This window comes from Perognathus longimembris, chromosome 5 (assembly GCF_023159225.1).
Source record: "Perognathus longimembris pacificus isolate PPM17 chromosome 5, ASM2315922v1, whole genome shotgun sequence".
NCBI classification, from domain to species: Eukaryota; Metazoa; Chordata; class Mammalia; order Rodentia; family Heteromyidae; genus Perognathus; species Perognathus longimembris.
In genome coordinates this window covers 41746484-41768220 of record NC_063165.1, presented here as the reverse complement: position 1 = coordinate 41768220, position 21737 = coordinate 41746484, and the positions used below count along the sequence as shown (strand labels likewise).

Here is a 21737-nt window from a genome sequence, read left to right as displayed (position 1 = left end):
AATAGAAATTTCTGGATGTTCTCATAAAGTGCTAGAGGCCATGTCGTCAGTATCCTCCACCTTTCCCCTCTTTCTGGCTCCCATGTGTATTACTACATACTTAATGAGATGGAATATTTTTCAGCAACTTCAGGGAAAGTGCAAGACGCTAGAGAGACAGAAATGCCATACTGACAGCATCACCCCAGCATCCTCAGTACAAACTGTGGCAGGGTGTCTTGCCTGGGTTTTAGAACAGGTCACATCGGGGCTCTCAGAGTGAGTTCTCTGGGTGTTTCAAGGGCAGACATACAACGCCATTGTGAGTAGGAATTGGAGCCTTCCTTCAGCACAAGAAGTCCAGGTTCAGATGATAAGGAATGGCATGGGCTCCAGGCTCTCTTTCCTTCTTTTCCAGAAAAATACATCCAAGAAAGTCATGTGTGCCTTAAATCCCCTTAAGGCATACCCAGGAGGGAAGAAGAAGAAAGGCAAGTATGTCCCTGTAGGCCAGACTAAGAAGCATGATAGGAAATAGGCCTAGGAATCGCTTGCTCCATGAGTATTCACATGCTGTATGAACTGTGAGCATTTGCTTATGGACCAGACTTCAGCACTGCTCATGGCAGTAAGAGATTGTGAGGCTGACTCAGTGTACCTAGTGCTAAGTGTCTCACTTTCTTAATGCTCTTAGAAAACTTCACTTCTTGTACAACTGCTTCTGTAACAGGTTAACATCATGAGTGTTCCTCATGTTCTTTTTTCACCCATTCTTTTCTTGTCTTCTATTCAAAACTGGGATCTATGTGTGTGTGAATGCGTGTGTGTACACATATTGGTATTTATCTCACTTATAAGGAGCCTGTTTACTCACAGTCATTTTATTTGCACTTGCAGAGGCAAACTGTACAAGAAGTATTATGGCAGTAAAATTAAGAGTTTAGGTCCATCAGGTTGTCTTTTCCACACTTTGTCATATCAGTGTTACTCATTCCTTCTGATATGTGGTAGTGAGTACAAATCAATAGCACCTGCCTTACTCAGATATTTATTTTGACCCACCCTCTAGGCCTTTTACACTATGAAGAGCTAAAATGGGTTTCACCTTCAGTCCCTCCTCATAAATTTCTAAGCCTTTTGGCACATGGAAAATAATTACCACCTCTAATTTAAAACTGACCCTGTACTTTGGAAGAGAGAGGTATGTGCCTTCTAATGGAATACAAGTACAAGGTATACCTAAATCTTTGATACTATCCTTCAGTCTAGGCCATGGAAGAAGCATAAAGATAAGTAATGGAATGTTTCCAGTCAGATAATTTTGTGGGATTCCCCACCCCACCCCTACTTTATCCATCACTACCATGATTGAACAATGTCCCCTACATTGATCCTTTACCATTACCCATCCTTCTACTGGTCTTACAATATAGTGCTTTCCATGTGAGGATTAAAAATAATCTTAGCACTTAGTGAAGTACTATGGATACAGTTTCTGTACACTATCCATCTACCCTCAAAGAACCACTTTTTTCCTTGTCATGTAACTACCAGCCATTAACATTACTCATCTAGAATAAATACCAGACCAGTTACAACACAGCAGAATGTGTATTTACCCCTCCAACCCAAACTTCTGATCTTCCCAGAAAAGAAAATTCATTCATGTATATTGCGTCCAGAAAACTACTGAGGAGATTTGAATCCTAGTTCAAAAATCTAAGAGAAATCTTACTGACCACTATTATTTGGAGACTCCCCCTTCATCCAATCAAAAAACACTGTGAAGAATTCTTTCTTAATTATTTTAAGTGTTAGATCCTGGCTTATTTCTTCTTAGATAATAGAGAAGGGTAGGCCAGACACTGATGGCTCACGCCAGTAATCCTTGCTATTTGAGAGGCTAAGAAGAGAAACATTGAGGTTCAAGACCAGGCCAGGCAGAAAAGTTTACAAGACTCTTCCTCAATCCATAGATGGACATGGGAGTCACACCAGCCATCCCAAGCTAGAGGGAAGGCTGAGGATGAGAGAATTGTAGCTCTCCAGCTAGAGAAGAAAAGCCTTTAAAAGCCTTTGAGACTTCATTTCCATGGAGGAAAGCTGGAGGTAGCATGTGCCTGTTAAAGGCTAAAATAGGCAAGATGACAGCTCAGACAATACCTGAGTGGGAAGACAGACCCTTTCAAAAATAACCATCAGAAACAGGGATGAAGGCATGTCTCAAGTGGAAGAGCACTCGTCTAGCAAGCTCACAGTCTTGATTTCAAATGCTAGTATTGCCCCATTACCAGAAAGAAAAAAAAATGGAAGCTCACACCTGTAATTCTAGCTTCTCAGAAGGCTGAAATCTGAGGATCACGGTTCAAAGCCAACTCAGGCAGGAAAGTCCATGAGACTCTTACCTCTAATAAACTATTCAGAAAAAGCCAGAAGTGGCACTGTGGCTCAAGTGATAGAGCACTAGCCTTGAGCAAAAGAAGCCCAGGGACAGAACACAGGCCCAGAGTTCAAGCACCAGGACCAACACAAAAGAAAAGAAAAGAAAAAGAAACAAAATGATGGGAGACATGAGTATGTTTTTGTTTTTGTTTTTGTTTTTGCCAGTCATGAGGATTCAACTCAGGGCCTGAGCACTATCCCTGACTTCTTTTTGCTCAAGGATAGCATTCTATCACTTGAGCCACAGTGCCACTTCTGGCTTTTCTGTATATGTGGTATTAAGGAATTGAACCCAGGGCTTCATGCATGCTAAGCAAGCACTCTATCGCTAAGCCACATTCCCAACCAGTGAGTATGTTTAAATGCCTTTTTTTTCGTATCTTAGTGTATTTTTGTTACTGTACCAAAATATCTGTGGCTGAGTAACCTACAAGCAGAAGTTTGTTCTCTGTAATTCTAAAGACTAGGAAGTCCAGGATCAAAGCACCCACAGATTCAGTCTCTGATATAGGCTTCTCCCAAGATGGTATCTTTATGTCCTCATGTAGTAGAAGAAATGGGTGTTGTGTCCTCACATGGCAGAATGTGGAAGGGCACAGGGCAGGAGGCAGCTCCTTCATACCTCTACCTCATGAAGATTCTGATCCCGTGACTACTACTCTCACATCCCCAAGGCCCCACCTCATACCATCACATTGGCTATTACATTTCAGTGGGCTTATTAGGTATGGTTGCTCACACCTGTAATCTCAACTTTGTGGGAAGCATGCCTAGGAGGACCACAGCCCGAGGCCCATGAGGGTAGAAAAGACAAGATCCTTCCTAAAAAGTAAGTAAAGCAAAAAGAGAGATGGAGCCATTGTCTAAGAAGTAGACTGCCTACCTAGCAAGTATAAGACCCTGAGTTCAAACACCAGCACCTCAAAAAAAAAAAAATAGGAGAAAGGTAGAGAGAAGAAAACACTTTCAATATGTATTTTTGGGGGAGGACACATTCAAAAGATAGCATCTTCTAAGAAACATGTGTAATTTTTCATTATAATAAAACCATCTTTCATGAAGTTTACTACCCCTAGTTTCTGTTCCACTAATGACCAAGAAAGGTGCTTGTTAGAGGAGAGACAGAAGGGCAACATCTACTTAAGAGTGGACACAGATTTTGATACAGGAAAATGCAAATAGAAGGAAAAATAACAATAACAACAATGAGCAATGGAACTTATCAGCCATGCTACAGTGCGTTAGGGGTTAGTTAAGGTGGAATCAAAACCAGACTATAGATTTTCATCCATTTCTTGGTTTTGTAGAGTTTTAGTTTCTTGTTATGGTATAATTATTTTTCTAAAAAAATAACTTGGTCCAAGAATAAAGCTTTCCCCACACCACAATCAGATTATTACATGGGAACTATCTGCATTGGGAGACCACACTGACTTAAGAACCAGCCTGGATATCCAGGGAAAACAGGCTGAGAGACCTGAGAGGTGTGGAGTCAGGGCCAATTGTGAACATGAGTCTTTGCTATCTTCCAAAAGCTGTCCCAAATCAGTTGCTTATTTCCTTTCTGGACAACAGGCATTGGTATACTTAAAGATCAAAGATGTGTTTAAGAGTACTTCTTGTTATTATGTAAAGATTATTTTCCTAGGACACTGAAAGCTATTTTTGTGTGTGGTACAGAACCTTAAATTCCTCTCATACATGTGCACACATGCAGATACATATGAACACACAGACACACACACACACAGTGGCTGATAGGGGCTTTTCGATTGCTATTAGATGCATTACAAATCTGCTCCTAATAGGCCTCTCTGCATTCCAACAGAAGTATTTCTGGAGCTCTCCTGGCTCCCACAACATTTGCTGGGTGCACATTTAATATGTTTTAGCTTTACTGCCTGAAGATGGAATCAGGGACATCTACCTGCACATGACAGTGCTTTGGCTCTTGCAGTTGCAGAACTTAATGTATGTATCAGTAATGAAAATCTTAATTAAGAAAGCTGCATCATTGTCCATGAACACTCATTTTTCTCCCCCTGCAAAGCCCTTTGTGTATTGTGGTATATACCTGGTCCAGACAGACAGAGCCCTCGAAGAGCTTGTCTGGCAGATCTTTTGATTATTAACAGCTAGCAAATGACAAAGTCTCGCTTCCTTTTGTCTTGGAGCCGAGGCTTGGAACAGCAGAGCACACAATGTTCTGTAGGGCTTGTTTGTGTTTTTTTTAAACTTGCTTTTATTATGTTGGTGGGTTTAAAAACCCAACAGTGTTGATCAAAACTAATTTAGGTAACTAAGAGTTGCCAAAACACTAGCAGATGCATATTTACACATATACTCACAGAGAAAAGTAATTTCCCTTATAGAAACAATGCACAAACATAAGAAGGGACAGTTTTCAGCTGCCTTTCTGTATTTCTGGTACCTTTGGCCTCCATATCCTAAAGGCTGCAATGTGACCTGAGCATTTATTTCCTTCCCTGTGCCAGTGTGCATGTGCTTATTTAACATTTGTGAGGAGAATATGAAGCTCCCGAAGCTCGAATCACTTTATGTGGACCACTATTTATATGAGCAAAAATCAAGACATTAAGATCTGTTTAAAAAATGTTGTCTGTAGTTATGTTTATGATACAGTGCTCAGATGTAATATTTCAATAATGCCCAAATAATAAACTTCTAAATAAAATATTAATTCATTAAAAATTCTCTTTAAAGCCTCAAAGCAATTTACGCTTAGGAAGTAGCAATTCTACCTATTAATCCCGTGACCTTGATTCATGACCTACATGGTAAGGAGAGTCTTGTGTTCTCAATCATTTACATATCACTCACTCTTCTTCATTCTGTAAGCTTTTTGTCTTCAGGGTTTACAGTTTTCTGGAAGTCATGTAAATAATTGAGCTGGGCTCAGCCATTGAGTTACATAACACTTGCTACTAGAGTAGAACACACACACCTAAAGACAGGCAGTAATCTAAATTTAGGAACTGTCTTCATCTATCTATTGATATATATGATATTATATATTCTTCATATATTATATATATATATATGATGCTATCTATGGATAGGGTGTCCATACTGCCTTTGATGACAATAATATGTTGTGCATTTCCTCTGGTTCTTAGAACTTCTCATGCTTTATCTCAGTATCTTCCAAATATCCATAAATTTGATAACAATTTGATCTCGTTTGATCAAATCTGTGAATTTTTCTCTCTGAAAATTCATGTAAATTTTCTCTCTGTAAATTATGGAGGTTGTGAAGAAGGCCTTACTGTGAGAAAATTATGTTCAACTAGTCTGACTTCTTAATATCTTCTATTTGCATTCATCACATAGTTAATTAAGGTTAAGTATGAAAATAAATAAAAAAAAAATAGCCCTATAGCTTTGAACTGTGACCACATTGAGATTAAAAGAGATAATATCAGGGCTTATGATTGCTAGATAGGAAAACTGTGAACAGATCATTAACTCTGACTTTCCTTTTGTGGAACTATCTGACCAACACTGCCATAAATCCTAAAGCCACTGGACAATAACTGACCTACATGGGTGTAAGAGTTTTATCATGGGAGGCATAGAGTACTATCTCAATAAATACCCAAGAGATGAATAAACAAATTGTAAATAAGCAAATAAGGAAAAATTATGTTGGAAGTTCAGGGATTACATTAGTTGTTTTTCTTAAGTTTTCCTTGATTAAAAGGTAAAAGTCTGATGATTTTTGAGATGTTTCCAAATAGTAACCTATTTATAGAATAATGAAAATTCTGATTTAAAATTTGAGAAAATTGGTTACTTTCTGCCTTGAGCATACACATGATAAGTGTGTATGTATATGTGTGCATGTGAGTATTCACATACATATAAACATAACAGACACAATCTCATGGTATAAAACATCATGAGTAAAAGCATTTGGAAGAAAATAAGTTAATAAAATACCTGTAGATCAAGTAAGTTTGCTCTCATTCAGCATATCTAGAGTTTGCTTAAAACTGAAGAGCAATAGACTCATTAAAAATGACAGGCCTTCCAATGTGTTACCCACAGTTCAGCCTCCTTACTGACACCTCATTGTGTTTCCTCATCATATTTGTGCTCGAAATGTTGTATTTTGTATCAGCTTTGTCCCAATCCACAAACTAAGGAAATCAAGCAGGCAAAGAAGTGTCTTACAACTAATTAAATGAAAGGTCTTTCAACAGGCATATTAGCCAACTACAAGGAGGCTTTTCAATTTAGACCTGACCACATGGTTAGACCTCTCACATGGAAATAGGTCCACTACCGTGTTGTGAGTGATCTTTACAAAAACCGATGCACTAAGGATCCCTCAGAGCAGTGTGCTTATGTTAGTGCCTAATAAGACATTCCTAAAGCCGTATGCAGTTTGTTATATGTAAATGCCTGTGACTTCCTTATTTCAAAAGCAAGTGCCTTTAAACATAGCAAAGCATTTCTCTATATGCAAACCTCTGTATATAAAAAGGTTTACATTTTAAAACAAACATGTTTTTGAGTTTTATCCAAATTCAAAATAAAAAGCATCTGAAATATTTAACAGCTGAAAAACACTTTCTTCTTGCTGGGAAAACTTAAACCTTGCTAGGATTTGTGCAACTTAAAAAAAAAAAATCACTTCTGTGCTGAGAACTAGCATGAGAAATCTCAGCATGAAAGGTTGTTGGAATTTTTTTTTCTTCATAGAGCTAAAACCCATCGTTGATTTTAGAGTGATGTGGCAATATACATATGCTTTGTAAGGAACAAAGCATTTCTCATCAAATCTAATTTCAAGGGCAACTTCCACCAAAAATTAAGGAGGGAAGATAAAAGCTACTTAAGCAGTAAGGTAGTATCTAAATACAGAGGTTGAGGGCATCGTTCATTGAGGACACATTGTTGTGTGGTCAAGGCCTGGAAACACTGCTAACCCTGAGCCTGTTACCATCTCAAAGCCTAAGGGTATTTCTTTGATTACTGTCTCACTCAGTCCTTACTTAGCTGTGAGTGTCTCACAGGGAGGCCCTGCTACAGCATGGAGTCCTGGACTTTGTTGTCTATTCGGTTCAGCACTTCAGTAAATGGTCTGCTACCTACCATGATGACCTGCATGCATTTGCTGAGCAGTTTCTCAAATCAAAACAAAATCATGTGGCTGTTTCTAGAAACCTGAGCCATTTTTAAGATGGTGTGGAGTTAAAAGCACATGTAAGACACATCCGCACAAGCAAATCGAATGTTTATACTGGGCACATCTGTTCAGATGTTTTTAGGAAAATAAGAAATTAGGCCGGACAATGCAAATAAGAACAAATACCTTGCACAGTTTCAAACCCATGTTCTTAACAGTGTCAATACGAGAAAGTGACTTTATAAAGAAAACTGTGTCTATGTGTGTGTATGTGTGTTTGTGTGTGTGTGTGTGTGTGTGTGTGTGTGTGTGTCTACACAATACAAGTGCTGGCCAAAACGGAAACAAAGTAAGGTTTTTAAAATGTTAACACTGGCTACTTTTAGAATGTAATAGTGTGGCTGGCAACTAAGCAGGTCATTGATGGTAAGAGACAACAGCATACTTCTAGTAATGACATAATTTTTATAAGTTCTTCCTTGAACACAGGCTTAGATATTTCAAGACCTCCTTAGAACAATTTTTCAGCACCTTCTGTGCTCCAAATTGAGTAGAGTTTGCATCATGTTTCAGTATAACTGAGTAACAGGCTGGCAAATTTTCTGCTTTCTTATTCACCAAAATCCAAAATAGAAGTCACAAAAACTCCTTCCTTCTCCCCCTTCAAAAATCATCCCACTGTGGCCCCCCAGGGAGGTAAAACTTGGTAAATAGAGCCAGCCCTGAACGATAAATTCCCAGCTGTAACTCTAGCACTTTGCTCAGTACTGTGAGCTTGCTAGAGCTGGCACATTTTTTATAATACAGATGCATAAATGTGCTGTCTGAGGCAGCGGAATCACAGCATCGCCTTTGGTGTTGCCTGACTGCCTTGGTCTAAAGAATTTTACACAGGAATTGGCTCCATGGTACAACAAAAGCCTCCATTTGCCATCTCACTTTTTTTTAATTGTGGCCTTCTATGACTTCATTTTTAATAAAATTTATAGAAAACTCTTTTTCAGAATTTCACAGCCTTCTTCCAAATACAGACTTTCAGAGTCTATAAATGTATACACATTTACAGATTACATAATGTGAACTGGGTAAATCTGGACCTCTTTGAGAGGGTGAATTATCTCACAGTGGACATAAGATAATCAAACCAACTGTAAATCATTGTTCAAAAGCAGGATGATATTAAATCCTTTTGACCGCATGATACATATTTTTAAAGGGCAGCTCCCTTTATGGGTCCTTTGTCTTTTTGAAATTTATTTTCAAGACTAAGAATATTTAAATAAATGATACTGATTAGAATGAATGGAAGGAAAAATATACTTCAGAGTGACTACAAAGTCTGAAATCTATGTGCAAGCATGCAAAGTACAAAGGCTCTTTCTGATAGCACAGATATGGATCTCAGGGTTTCTAGAGCCGTGTGTGAGAACAGTTTGTGAACATCAGTTTCTTGAGAAACAAGATGGTGTTTCAGAATGGTAGTAATGAGTCCAAATTATTTTAGCATTGGTAGTATGTATGGGATAAGCATTTAGGGAGAGGAGGCCATCTAAAGAATGTTATTTCTGGCATGTTTCTGAGTTTATATGTGAAGTTTCTTTGTAACCACAACACATATAATTATGTAACCAGCATCTTGCTTTTTCAGAGTGTGGAAGGCAGTCAATGCACGTGATTCTATATAACCACCACCACAGCCTTACAAATTGCCATTATCATGCCCATTTTTCAAATGGGGGAACTGAAGCTAGGAAAGTATCAGCAGCTTTCTCGTGGTTAGATAGGGACCAAAGGTGTCAGGCTTTCTGTAATCTTAAAACTCAAGCCTATGACAATAATTATAAGTAAACAAAAAATCATTATATCCAAGATGTTTATGATATTCATCTTTTAACTTTGTACTGTAAACAGTTCATACACATAGTAAAGTAGAAACAATACTGCAGTCAACCCTTGCAAGTCCCTCACTGTGTTTAACCATGAGATAGTTGTTCATGGAAAATCTTTTTTATTGTTATTTTAAAGGTTAGGTACAGAGGTATTAATAGTTAAGTCTGGAATTGGGTGCATTTCTTTTGGAAGTGTCACCCTTTCCCTGTCTCTCTCCCACTTTTTCCCTCCTGCTCCTTCCCCCATGTTATATAGTTCATTTTCAACAATGTCCAGTGAGTATCATTGCTGCATTATTTGTCCCACCCTTTCTTTTTTTTGTTGTTTTTTTTGGCCAGTCCTGGGCCTTGGACTCGGGGCCTGAGCACTGTCCCTGGCTTCTTTTTGCTCAAGGCAAGCACTGGGCCACTTGATCCACAGCGCCACTTCTAGCCATTTTCTATATATGTGGTGCTGAGGAATCAAACCCAGAGCTTTACATGTAGGAGGCGAGCACTCTTGCCACTAGGCCATATTCCCAGCCCCTGTCCCACCCTTTCTGTTCCCCCACCTGACCCTCCCCCAAACAGATAAACATATAATCAAGACAAAAGCTACAGAAAACAAAGATAGCAATAAAGGAGAAAAAAAAAGAACAAAAATTTTAAAACCTTTCTCAAAATCCAAGAAATAGCAAATCTTATATATACATATTTATATCATGAAACTGGAAATACGATGTTAAATTCCAAAGGACTTCTTATAGTATAACATATCTGTTATATAGAATTTTAAGACATTGAAATGTGTATAAGATCTTATAATAACATGGATTATTTATGTTGCATATTAAATTAAAAGCAAACATACCTGATTATGCATCTGGTATGATAACATCATTATCTAAATATAAGAGATTGTAATTCTTGAAGAGATGGGATTTTGTAGATTTTTTGTGTTGCTACTTTCCTATACTTTCTAAATTATATATCATAAGCATACTTTATTAAGAAAAAACTTAATATTTTCTATTCAGAAAAAATATTATCATGTATTCATAGAGAGAGAATTTATTTATCTAACTTTGTTATGAAAATCACATTCATGGACTAAAATGTCCCATAAAACAGAGCTGTATCTCAGTTATCAAAAGCTATTCTTTGTTAATTTTAAGTTTTGATGTCTAAATGTATGTGCATATCTAGTTTTTAGGATACACTTACCATAATTCAAACTTTCCCATATGATTAAGGGTCATCATCTTGAATTACAGTTATATCATGTTTCTACTGATGCAGATGAGGGTGGGCAAGTATAAAATAATGCTATAGTTTTGAGTATTTTTTTTTTTTTTTGGCTAGTCCTGGGCCTTGGACTCAGAGCCTGAGCACTGTCCCTGGCTTCCTTTTGCTCAAGGCTAGCACTCTGCCACTTGAGCCATAGTGCCACTTCTGGCCATTTTCTGTATATGTGGTGCTGAGGAATCGAACCCAGGGCCTCATGATACAAGGCAAGCTCTCTTGCCACTAGGCCATATCCCCAGCCCCTTTTTTTTGTTTTTTCTAAGCAGTTCCATGTGGCATTGACCACTTCATCCTCATGCTGAAAGATTATTTGCTTCTGTGCTCATTTACTCCATAACTGCTATAAAGTTTTTAGTTCTTGTATCTTATTCTTATAATTTTAATTTCTTGGTTCTAGTTATCCAGTTACTTTTTTATGCAAAGACTCTAAAATCCTCATTGTTTTTTGGAAACATTGTTCCTAGTCTGCTTCTACAAAGAAAATAACTATGCTTAGGTTATGGATAAAGTCCATGCATTAACTCATTCATTTGGCAAGTGCTTGTAAACAATACACATGTATACTCAGCTCAGGAGAGGATACACACAGACAAATAAGACCTGCTCTAAAAATAAATCTGCCCTCAGAGAAGTTTTCATCTAGCAGGATCGCTGAGACTGTGTATCCTTTGCCAGAATTCGTAGTAGAAATGGCTCTGCCCCATAAAAAGAGTACAGATAAAGCAGTTCAGAGGAGAGCTAACTCAGACCTGCACCAGAAGGGCTGACAGTGGATGTAGACCATGAAAGAAAGGCAAGGAGGATTTGAACACACAAAGATGAAAGAGAAGTCCCTTTTCTGAAACTATGAGCTAAGCATGGAAGAATCAAAGGGGAAAGAATCTGCAAGGAAGAAGTTGAATTTAACTAGACCATGGAGTGTGTGAAGTTGAGTAGTGGGAAACGAAGTGATTGAAGTAGATTGAGACCAGAAAGTGAAAGGACTTGATTACCAGGCCAAGGAATTTGGACTTTATTCAGTGGACAACGGGGAGCTGTTAAAAGTTTTTAGTAGGAGAGTAGCATAATCAGAGCTGTGCCTCCAGGAGATTAATCTAGCAACAGTGAGCAAATGGATGGGAGTGGGGAAAAACCAGAGGACACAGCAAAGGTAGGAGATTCACAACCGTCTAGGCAAAGGAATCGCAGGCCCTAACTAGGACAGGGGCAGAGGGACTGATCAGAGACAGAGCACTGATTTATAAAACATGGCATGTCAGAAGAGAATTGATCCATTTTATTTGAGGAGCAAGGAAGAGAAAGGCACTGAAGACATCACTATGATTTTGAACCCAAGTGGAGCCATAAACAGAAGCAGAACAGTAGCAGGTCTGGGAGGAGAGAGCACCATTTAATTTTGAACACTACATGATGCTGAGTTGGTGTTCTGAAAAGGTCTGCAGGCTTTGGGAGAAGTGAGACTTCAGGTCAGTAGAAAAGCAAAGCTTGGAGATGAGTACCTTTTGATACATTTTTGTCTCACTGGACAGAGGCAAGAGACAGAACTTATCAAAGCAACATGTGGAATAGATACGGGTTGTCTACTTAATGCCAGTTTAGGGTTGTTCATAGATCTTTTTAAAAATCCAATTTTTTTTTTTGTTCTTACCAGAAAGAAATGTCATAAAAGTGGTTTGCAGAAAAGGGAAACATTGTTTCACATAAATAAACACAAATTGTATTATAAGATTATGAAGAGGGGCCGGGAATATGGCTTAGGGAATATGGCTTAGCAGTAGAGTGCTTGTCTTGCATGCATGAAGTCCTGGGTTAGATTCCTCAGCACCACATAAACAGAAAAAGCCAGAAGTGGTAGATGGTTAGCCTTGAGCAAAAAGAAGCCAGGGATGGTACTTAGGCCCTGAGTCCAAACCCCAGGACTGGCAAAAAAATTATGAAGAAATTTAGTGGGAAATTTTTATAGGTTGTCTATATCTCCATATAAAATTTATTCCAAGCAGGGTGCTGGTGGCTCACATATGTAATCCTAGTTACTCAGGAGGCTGAGATTTGAGGATCATGGTTCGATGCCAGCCCAAGTAGGAAAATCCATCAAACTCTTATCTCTGATAAATTACTCAGAAAAGCTGGAAGTGTCGGTGGGGCTCAAGAGGTAGAGCAGTAGCCTTCAGCACAAAGAGGCACAGGGACAATGCTCAGGCCCTGAGTTCAGACTCCAACACTGGAAAAATAAAATATACTCCTGTGTGAGACTACCTCTTTGATTCTCAAATCCCTAATAAGATAAATGAAGAATTTAATTAAGATTCTTGGTCCCTATCGATGGCTAGCTACACTTGGCCAATAATTGATACTGGATTAGAATAACTTGATGAACAGATCAAGGGTCAGAGACTTATATTTTTTAACTTTTGCGTTAGATACTGATATGCAGTCTATGATGTAAATCACTAGGCTACATAACCTCTTCAGTTTGTTCCATCTTTTACGTTCTCAAGCTTTATCAATATTTAGACAAAATGTGCATTTTTTCACAACTCGTAAGTGAGAAAACATATCCAAAATGCAAATTTACTGTCAGATTCAATTCATCTATAACAAAATACTCCCCTCTCTTCTTTAGGTTAGAAGGATAATATATATTTAAAACATGTTTGAAGAGTAGTGTAAATTAGAAACCTTCTGTGATGGTATACAATGTGAGAGATATGTGGAGGTGGGGTGGAAGGGGAAGAAAGCCAGGGAGGATGAGACACATGCTCCAGCCATAGTCAGGGACTGTCAGACTACCCAAAGTCAAGCTTGTCTGTGCTCTGCAGTTGATTGCAGTGTTCTAGGATTCTTATTGAAGCCTTTGGGCCTTGTACTGCTTATGATTGTACTTATGTGTGTATTTGTACATATACATAGATAAAGGTATTGAAAAGTATCTCTCTCTAAAGGCCTAGCACAGGTCTGGAGAGAAGTAAAAAGAGACTGTTGAGACCCCAATTTGGCATTTGAGCTCTTTCTTTAATGGGCTTATCGTTAACATACCCTGTTTTGTTCAGTTTCCATCACACATTTCCTTATGTCGCTTTCACATAACGCCCATTGTTATAGGACTGTTTCCTTATTCATCGAATGTGCACTTTGAAGGCACCAAGGAATCAAGGGCACTCTGGCCTAGCATTCAAGAGGGAAGGTCAGGACTGATGCATCAGTTCTTTTAAGGGCTTAGTTTGGATTTGGGGGGTGGGGACAGTAGTGGAGTTTGAACTCAGCACCTCATACCTGCTAGACAAATGCTTGACCACTTCAGCCATGCCAACAGTCATTTCTAGTGTAGTTTATTTTTTCAGACAGGCTCTTGCTTTTTCCCAGGGCTACCTTCAGACTGTGATCCTTCCTCAGTCTCTACTTCCTGCATTGCTGAAGTTAGAAATGTGATCTACCAGGCCTGGCCTAGAGACATCCATTCTTTCTTCACTTTGCAAGTTCTTTTTATTTAGTGAGAATGTATAACTAGACAGACTTAGCTGGAATATGCAAATAGGTTAGAATTCAGAAAAGTTTGAAAGTTATCATCTTCTAACAAACAGTACAAGAAATGTATCCAATGCCTAACGTATGAAACTGTAACCTCTCTGTACATCAGTTTGATAATAAAAATTTGAATAAAAAAAAACTCAACTTTTAAAAAAAATAAATTAATGTTGACATCATTTGCTTAAGCAGTACTTATTGAGGAGTTACTCTAAGAATTTCTCATTTTTTAAGTCAGGAATTAACAAGTAGTTGGTTATACATTGCTTATTACCAAACTTCTAGTTCTGAGCACAGAGCAAAACTGAGGCAATGATGATATTAGTACTATACCTTCAGCTCTTAGTAGCATGTTCATAGAATTCTGTCTCATTCCCTCCTATTCTCGTAAGGAAAAGCCTTCTCTCATCCTCACTTGTATCACACACACACACACATCACCTTTCTTTCACTCTTCAACTCCACAGTTACTCATTTCCTTTCTCCAGTCAGATAATGGCTTCTCGACTTTAATTATACTTAGGTGATCTGGTAACATCATTAAGTGACTCCAGTGTGATAAGCCTTCACATTCGTGGAGAAATAAATAAATAAATATATATATATATCATATGCGATGTATATGCATATATATAATCTTTTTTTTCAAATTTTTATTATCAAACTGATGTACAGAGAGGTTACAGTTTCATACATTAGGCTTTGGATACATTTCTTGTACTGTTTGTTACCTTGTCCCTCATACCCCCTCCCCTTCCCCCTCCCCCTTTCCCTTCCCCCCCTGAGGTGTTCAGTTCACTTTCACCAAACAGTTTTGCAAGTATTGCTTTTGTAGTTGTTTGTCTTTTTTTACCCTGTGTCTCTCAATTTTGGTATTCCCTTTCATTTTCCTACTTCTAATACCAATATACATGGTTTCCAATATACTCAAATAAGATTACAGAGAGAGTGTAGGTACAACCACTGGAAGGTGATACAAGAACATCATCAATAGAAGCTACAGATACACATGGGACATTGAAAGTAGTTATAACTGTGATTTAACAATCATTTCCATAACATGGAGTTCATTTCACTTAGCATCATCTTATGTGTTCATAAGGGTATAGCTATTGGGCTCTTGTGACGCTCTGCTATGACTTGCCTAAACCTGTACTAATTATTCCCAATAAGGGAAACCATAGAGTCCATGTTTCTTTGGGTCCGGCTCACTTCACTTATATATATTATCTTAATGCTGCTCTTTGAATGTGCCTGTCTGGATTTTATTCCTGTACCTTTGGAAATTGTTTAGTATAGCAGAGGAAGCATAAACTATGGAGTCAGATAAGATTTCTAGATATATGACCTTGAGCCAGTTATTATCTCTTAGCCCTTATCTTCCAATATGAAAACTTGGACTTTGGGGAAAAGCAAATATTCTATATTAACAGGATCAGCAGCATTTCATTCATGTAATGAATTAAGAGCTCAATACATGTTAAGTTATTATTGCTAATGTCAGTGGTCAATACCAGAGCTTGAACTCCAGCATTGTGCTCTTGTTTGGCTTTCTTGCTCACAGCCATCTTTCTACCACTTGAACCACGCCTATATTCCAGATTGTTACTGGTTCATTGGAGATGATGTCTCTTAGTCTTTTCTGCCCTGGCTGAATCTTCAAGATCTCAGCCTCTGGAGTAGCTAGGATTATTCACATGAGCAGGGGTTCCTAGTGCTGCTGTTAGTATTTTCTCCACTGCTCTCACCCATTGAGTTTGGATTCTCTTTCTTAATCCTACCTAGGAAGAACTAAATCTTGAGGGTTGTTTCCTTAGTCAGACCGTGTTTTCTAAAGATAACCTTTTCAGCTGTATTTTACATATGGAGTAGGTGATGACACAAACTGCATTTTCTGAAGAAAGACTTTGAACATGCTTTTATCAATACAAGCCGATATGTGAGGATAATAAAAGGCAAGACATGGAACCAGGCCTGTTCTTGGATTTCAGAAGCTTGTGGTTCTTGCCCTATTCTTAGAACATGAATTCTATATGCTGAACAGAGATGCATTTCAGAGTCATGAGACAATACTAAATATAATTAAGACCCTGATCTTTCTGATAACTCATTGTACTAAGAAAGCAAGGTCGATTGCGCAAGGAAAAGTTGCCTCTTATGGGGAGATTTTTTTTTTTCCTAGGAGAACACAAAAACTTTTTCTATGAAGAAAGCAAGGTCGATTACACAAGGAAAAGTTATCTACTTTACAGGGAGATGTTTTCTCATAAGAGAACACAAAAAGTTTGGAGTCATATCTGGTTTGTAGGCAAACTCTGCCATTTAAAAAAATCTGTAGAGAAAATGATGTACCATAATTGCCTTAGTCAAATTATTTAATTTATGTCAAAGTCTTAGTTTCCTGATCAGTAACATATTAATGATACCCATCTTGCAGCCATATTATGAAGGTTAGAAATTGTGTATAAACATTTAGCATGATGTTTGGTCTAAGTAAATGTATTTCCTGGAAATCTAAAGACACATTTCTCTTCAAGATGAAAAAGGAACGGAAATTATGCCCACTTTACACATACAACCATGCTCTATAATTTAAAAAACAAACACAAACCTATCTAAGTAGTATACGACATGGAAATAAACATTTTCCACATTTACTTTTTTAATTCTAATTTTTCCAGTAAGTATATACAAATTGACTGACTGGACATAAACTAAGAACATTTTCAGCATTTTGGGGGTGCTAGTCCTAGGGCTTGAACTCAGGGTCTGCGTGCTGTCTCTGAGCTTTTGTGCTCAGGCTGGTGCTCTACCTCTTGAGCCACATTTCTACTTCTGGCTTCTTTGTGATTAATTGGAGATACGACTCTCCTGGACCTTCTCATGCTGCCTTTGAACTGTGATCCTCAGCTCTCAGCCTTCTGAGTAACTAGGATTACAGGCATGAGCTACTGGCATCAGGCTTCATATTCAAGGATTCTTTTTTAAAGGAGCTTTCAAAGGATTCCTCATACACTTAGCAGTGTAAAGGACAACATAGGGTAATCTGATGATGTGTGTCATTAAAAAAAGCCATAAGAAATGATCACCTAATATTTTATTGAGAAATACAGAGACACTTAATGAAACCTCACTCAAAAGAGACATCCCATTTCAATATTTTAGTGCCTAATTTCCAACTAGAAATATCAAAGCTTCCATCTAAATAAATCTTGAGCATTTTAGATAAGTTGAGAAATTATGTACTGTTTTTTGTTTCTTATTTCTAATGAATCAGTAATTTTGACCTTCGTTCCATATGCCTCTAATTTATGGTGAATAAAGTAATACTGATTTTTCAAAAATTAATACACATTCTCAAGCCACCAACTTTCCAAATTATGATATTTCCAATGGCAAATGAAATAACATGCTGTCCGTGTAGTTAGTGATTTGAGGCAATTTGAACATCATGATAAGAGAGGGGGGAATTACAAGCAGTGCTATAATTAAAGGTCTGTTGATTCTTCAGTTTAAATGCCATTGTTGAAAGATTTTTCACTCAGATGTCAAAGTCTGTGGCCAGCCAAAACTTGGCATGCTAGAACTGAGCCCAGGGAAACATTGTGTTCTACAGATTGAAAAACCAAAATCTGTTAAGAACAGAAATGTTGGGCTTGGGCTGATTTCTCATGAATCAGAACCAGAACATAGCCAAATACCACCTCCTCTTTATGAAAGGAAGTAGTGCAGGTGGGTGCTAATAGGAAATGTTTGTTCCAATGGAAAATGAAGGGAGATTCTCATTAGACATCAACATATAGTAGACAAGGTTAAAATTTTATATCATTAACATATATATCCTTGAGAAGTTTTAGAAGCTAAAAATGGGGAACAGCATTTACTTATCTCCCAAGACTTTCACAGTGAGGTTCAGTTTCACCATATCACATCTCTTGTTTGTAAGAAAAATTAAGACAACATTTTAACTCACTACCTAGAAATAATACCCCAAAACTATGGTACCCTTCTTTAATATGAAAGCTGTAAACCAGTGGACTTGAGTTGCATTTAGCAAACCCATAGAATTTTTAATTTCCTTTTGGGTCTGTAGAATATTTTAAAATAACTTGAGCCAGCTTTTAAAGACAAAGAAATACTTCAAAAATAAAAATCCTGATTTTTTTCTGGCTTCTTTCAAAAAATTGGAGTTCTGGCAACATTAGACCTGCATCCACACGTGGTACAAGAACTGGAACTGGGTAGCAGCTGCTCCCTTCAGACAAGCCATGTTCTCTTCAGCGTGACAACGTCCTTGTCACTCCCTTCTAAGCTGGCTCTTGGAAAAATTGGACTTTTCGTTCTTTGCTTGTGGTAGTTGTATTCAGTTCCCTTGCTTTCCTGTCATGTGCAATTAAGTGTAATGTTTCCAAAATTTTTTTTTACAATAAATATTAGGATTTACAAAGGCTATGTATGTTCCATGATAAAACTTTGAAAATGGTTAAGATTCAAAATGCAAGCAAAGCAGCCAAAATAAGTGGAATTGGTTTCTCCATAGAATAGAATATGGGATAGCATTTTAAAATGTGTTCTCTTTAAAGGATTCAAGTTGCAAAATATTGTATAGGAAAGATCTTATTGATTTATATAGGAAAAAATATGTATACACAAAAGAAAAAGCTAAAGTGATATCTTAGGACATTATCAGAAAATTATATGCATAGGCAAAAATACGTATTTTTTAAAGTCAGTAAATAAGTCCTAAGGGTAGTTCCTGTGTATCTCCTTCCATGTCTTCCTTACTCTGTTTTCACTCAACAATTGAAATATATCTGGAAGGTATTTTTCAATTTTCTATCTAAAGCTGGTTTTTCTTCTTACCTTTATTCTTCAGAGGATATAGTCTAGAAGAAGATTAGCATAGTTGTTTTTGATACTTGGAAAAGACTATACTTGTTTGCCCACATGCTATACTGCCACCGTGTTAATGCAACAGATCCAATTCCTGTGTTGGCCCTGAATTGATTTGTTCTTCTAAAACACCTTTAGGTGACACCAAAAATTATTTAAATCATTTCAAAAACATCTTGTAACAGAAGAATTACACATAAACATGCACTTAACACAAACACAGAAACTCTTAAGGGCTAAAACTAAATCTCATCATAACAAAGGCATCAACTTGGTGCCAACAGTAGGAAGCAAAGCTCCCAGGTTAAAGCCATCTAAGCATTTATGGAAATTCTTTTGATTCCAGCACTTAGCACAGTGCCTGGCAGATAGAAAAGGCTTAAAATATACTTGTTGGATAAAATTTGAATAAATTCACACCCTCACCCAGTAATAATCAACCTGGATATCAAGAAAGTCAGTTGTCTTTTAAATAAAATGAAACAATGAAGTTTAAATTTTATTGACTACTCTTAATACTTCAATATCATTTACCTCTGAGGTAATCATAACTTCTTTGCTGGGAAAAAAAGGTTGTATGTACAGTTCTGTGCATTCATGAGTGTAGGGAATGTGTAGGAAGGAACGTGTCATGGTCTTTTCAAAGATAAGGATAGTAAGGCCGGCTGGAAAACGTATTTTTCCTACTGGTAGTGCCGTGTGCAGAGCCAGCTCCATGCTTTATGATGGTATGGCCTCGATCCATGTAGCTCACTTCTTGAACCATACTGCACGTTTGAAATCCATAGCTTCTTCTTTCAGGGTTTCCCTGTTCATCTAACAATCCTTCTTGCTCCTTCATCTGCCCCATCTGTAAGTGTGCCTTTCTTTCTCCCCTCACTGTATTCACAAAACCTGCGGGCAGTGTTTTGGATCACCTTCCTGAAGATCTGAGTATCTCATTCTGGCCTGTAGACTCAGATTCCCCTACAGCAGACAGAAATTTCCAACTGAAAGTTCCACCCACAGCAGCTCCCATTCCTGCTGTTAATCTTTTTAATATTTTAAAAAGCTAATCAAATTGATCCGATTTGCTTTTCTGTTCCCATGTTTTAATTCATTCTGGACCCCTTTGCCTAAAGCCTCTCACTTCAAATTCTGACTACAGGATTCCCCCTTTCCTATGTTCTAGAATTCATCTCAAACATTTCCTTCTCCAGGTAACTTTCTTCATTTTCCACCATCAAAGATGCTCCTCAGGCCACTGAGCCCTACAAAATTTTATTAATAACCCTTTATGACATTCATCCTATTGTGAATTGTTTTAGTTATGTAGTTTTTTTTTAATTTTCTCCCATCTCCCAACTAATATGTCTTTGGCTCTTTATTGATCTCTAGGGCTACTTTCTAGAGCATAGGTCCTCGCAGAGTCCTTTACTCACAGCAGGTACCCATTAAATATATATTGAATTAAATTGGCTTGTGCATGTCTTCTGATTTGGGAGACCCTGGAAGTCCACTGTAGAAAATATCTCCTTTATTTTTCAAGCCATAATATCTTTCTTTGAGTACTTTCTCTTCTACAGATTGGGAATTTTCTACAAAACTGAGCCTTTTGGCCCAAACAAGTAAACTGTTGGCTGGCCAGCGTGTAAATTCTTCTAGCTTATAAGATATACATATCATTCCCTATACGAGGAAGCAAAAAAAAATGTTTCTAAAAGGCTGGATGTGATTTCAAGGGGATATGAATAGGAAAAGGTCCACAAAAGAGGCAAGAACATAGGCTGTACCACTTGCTCCTATGTAGACTAGCTAGTATCTGCCAGCTCAAGCATTTACATAGAATGTACATATATGGGATATGTAATGAATATATGCTCATGTGTATATTATATATAACAAGTCATGGATTCATGTACATATATAGTAATTATTATCAATATTTTAGTTATTATTTTACCCATGAACCGAATATGGGCAGATAGATGGTCCACTGATAGAGAATGTAGAGGAGAAAGGGTTTTAATTTAGGTTGTCAAACAAACTTAGGTTGAAGCACAAGTCTGCTACTTCTTTACCTTCTAAAAGTTCTTTAACCTCTCAAAGCCTCCACTTCTTTACCTGGAAAACAGTGGACATCCACCTTTTAATTTAAAAGATTAAATAAGTTTTTCTTCTCTGCATTCGTTTTAAGATGTAGACTTTCTTTCAGTGACTCCAAGCCTTTCCCTGAACTTGACATTTGTTTTCTAGACAAATTGGATTTCAAATTTCTTGTTCTGAACAAACTTAGTCGAAATGACTGGCACTGTTTCAGAAAAATAGTGGCAGTAGCAGCTACTAATTTCAAAATATTAATAATTAAATATAATAGTGAAATGCTAAAATGTGTACTAATTAATATGCATCAAGGCTAAAAGAGGAAAAAAATACTCACCAAACTGTAGCTAAATCCTTTAGTACAAACTTACATTCAAAACAGGATTGTTCTATTAAATTGTTTTCCTACCAAAGAAATGATTAATTGGACTAATCCACAAAATTTACAGTTGGTCATTTTCTTAAAGCACAAGAGTTAGATGTTATTGAAA

The 21737-nt window shown here is 37.4% G+C and overlaps 1 protein-coding gene across 27 annotated transcripts in view; it reads left to right on the top strand.

Annotated features, from left to right (window-relative positions):
- Nucleotides 1-21737, top strand: part of Zbtb20 (zinc finger and BTB domain containing 20) — a 748243-nt gene that overhangs the window by 571681 nt on the left and 154825 nt on the right. For 2 of the 27 annotated variants that reach the window (XM_048346677.1, XM_048346668.1), the window contains exon 8: nt 20730-20794. The exons of 24 other annotated variants lie outside the window; for them this stretch is intronic. The gene's annotated coding sequence lies outside the window, so the exon portion shown is untranslated. Of the gene's footprint in view, nt 1-17127; nt 20795-21737 lie in introns of those variants that run through there. One more of the 27 variants, XM_048346674.1, reaches the window with a different exon arrangement.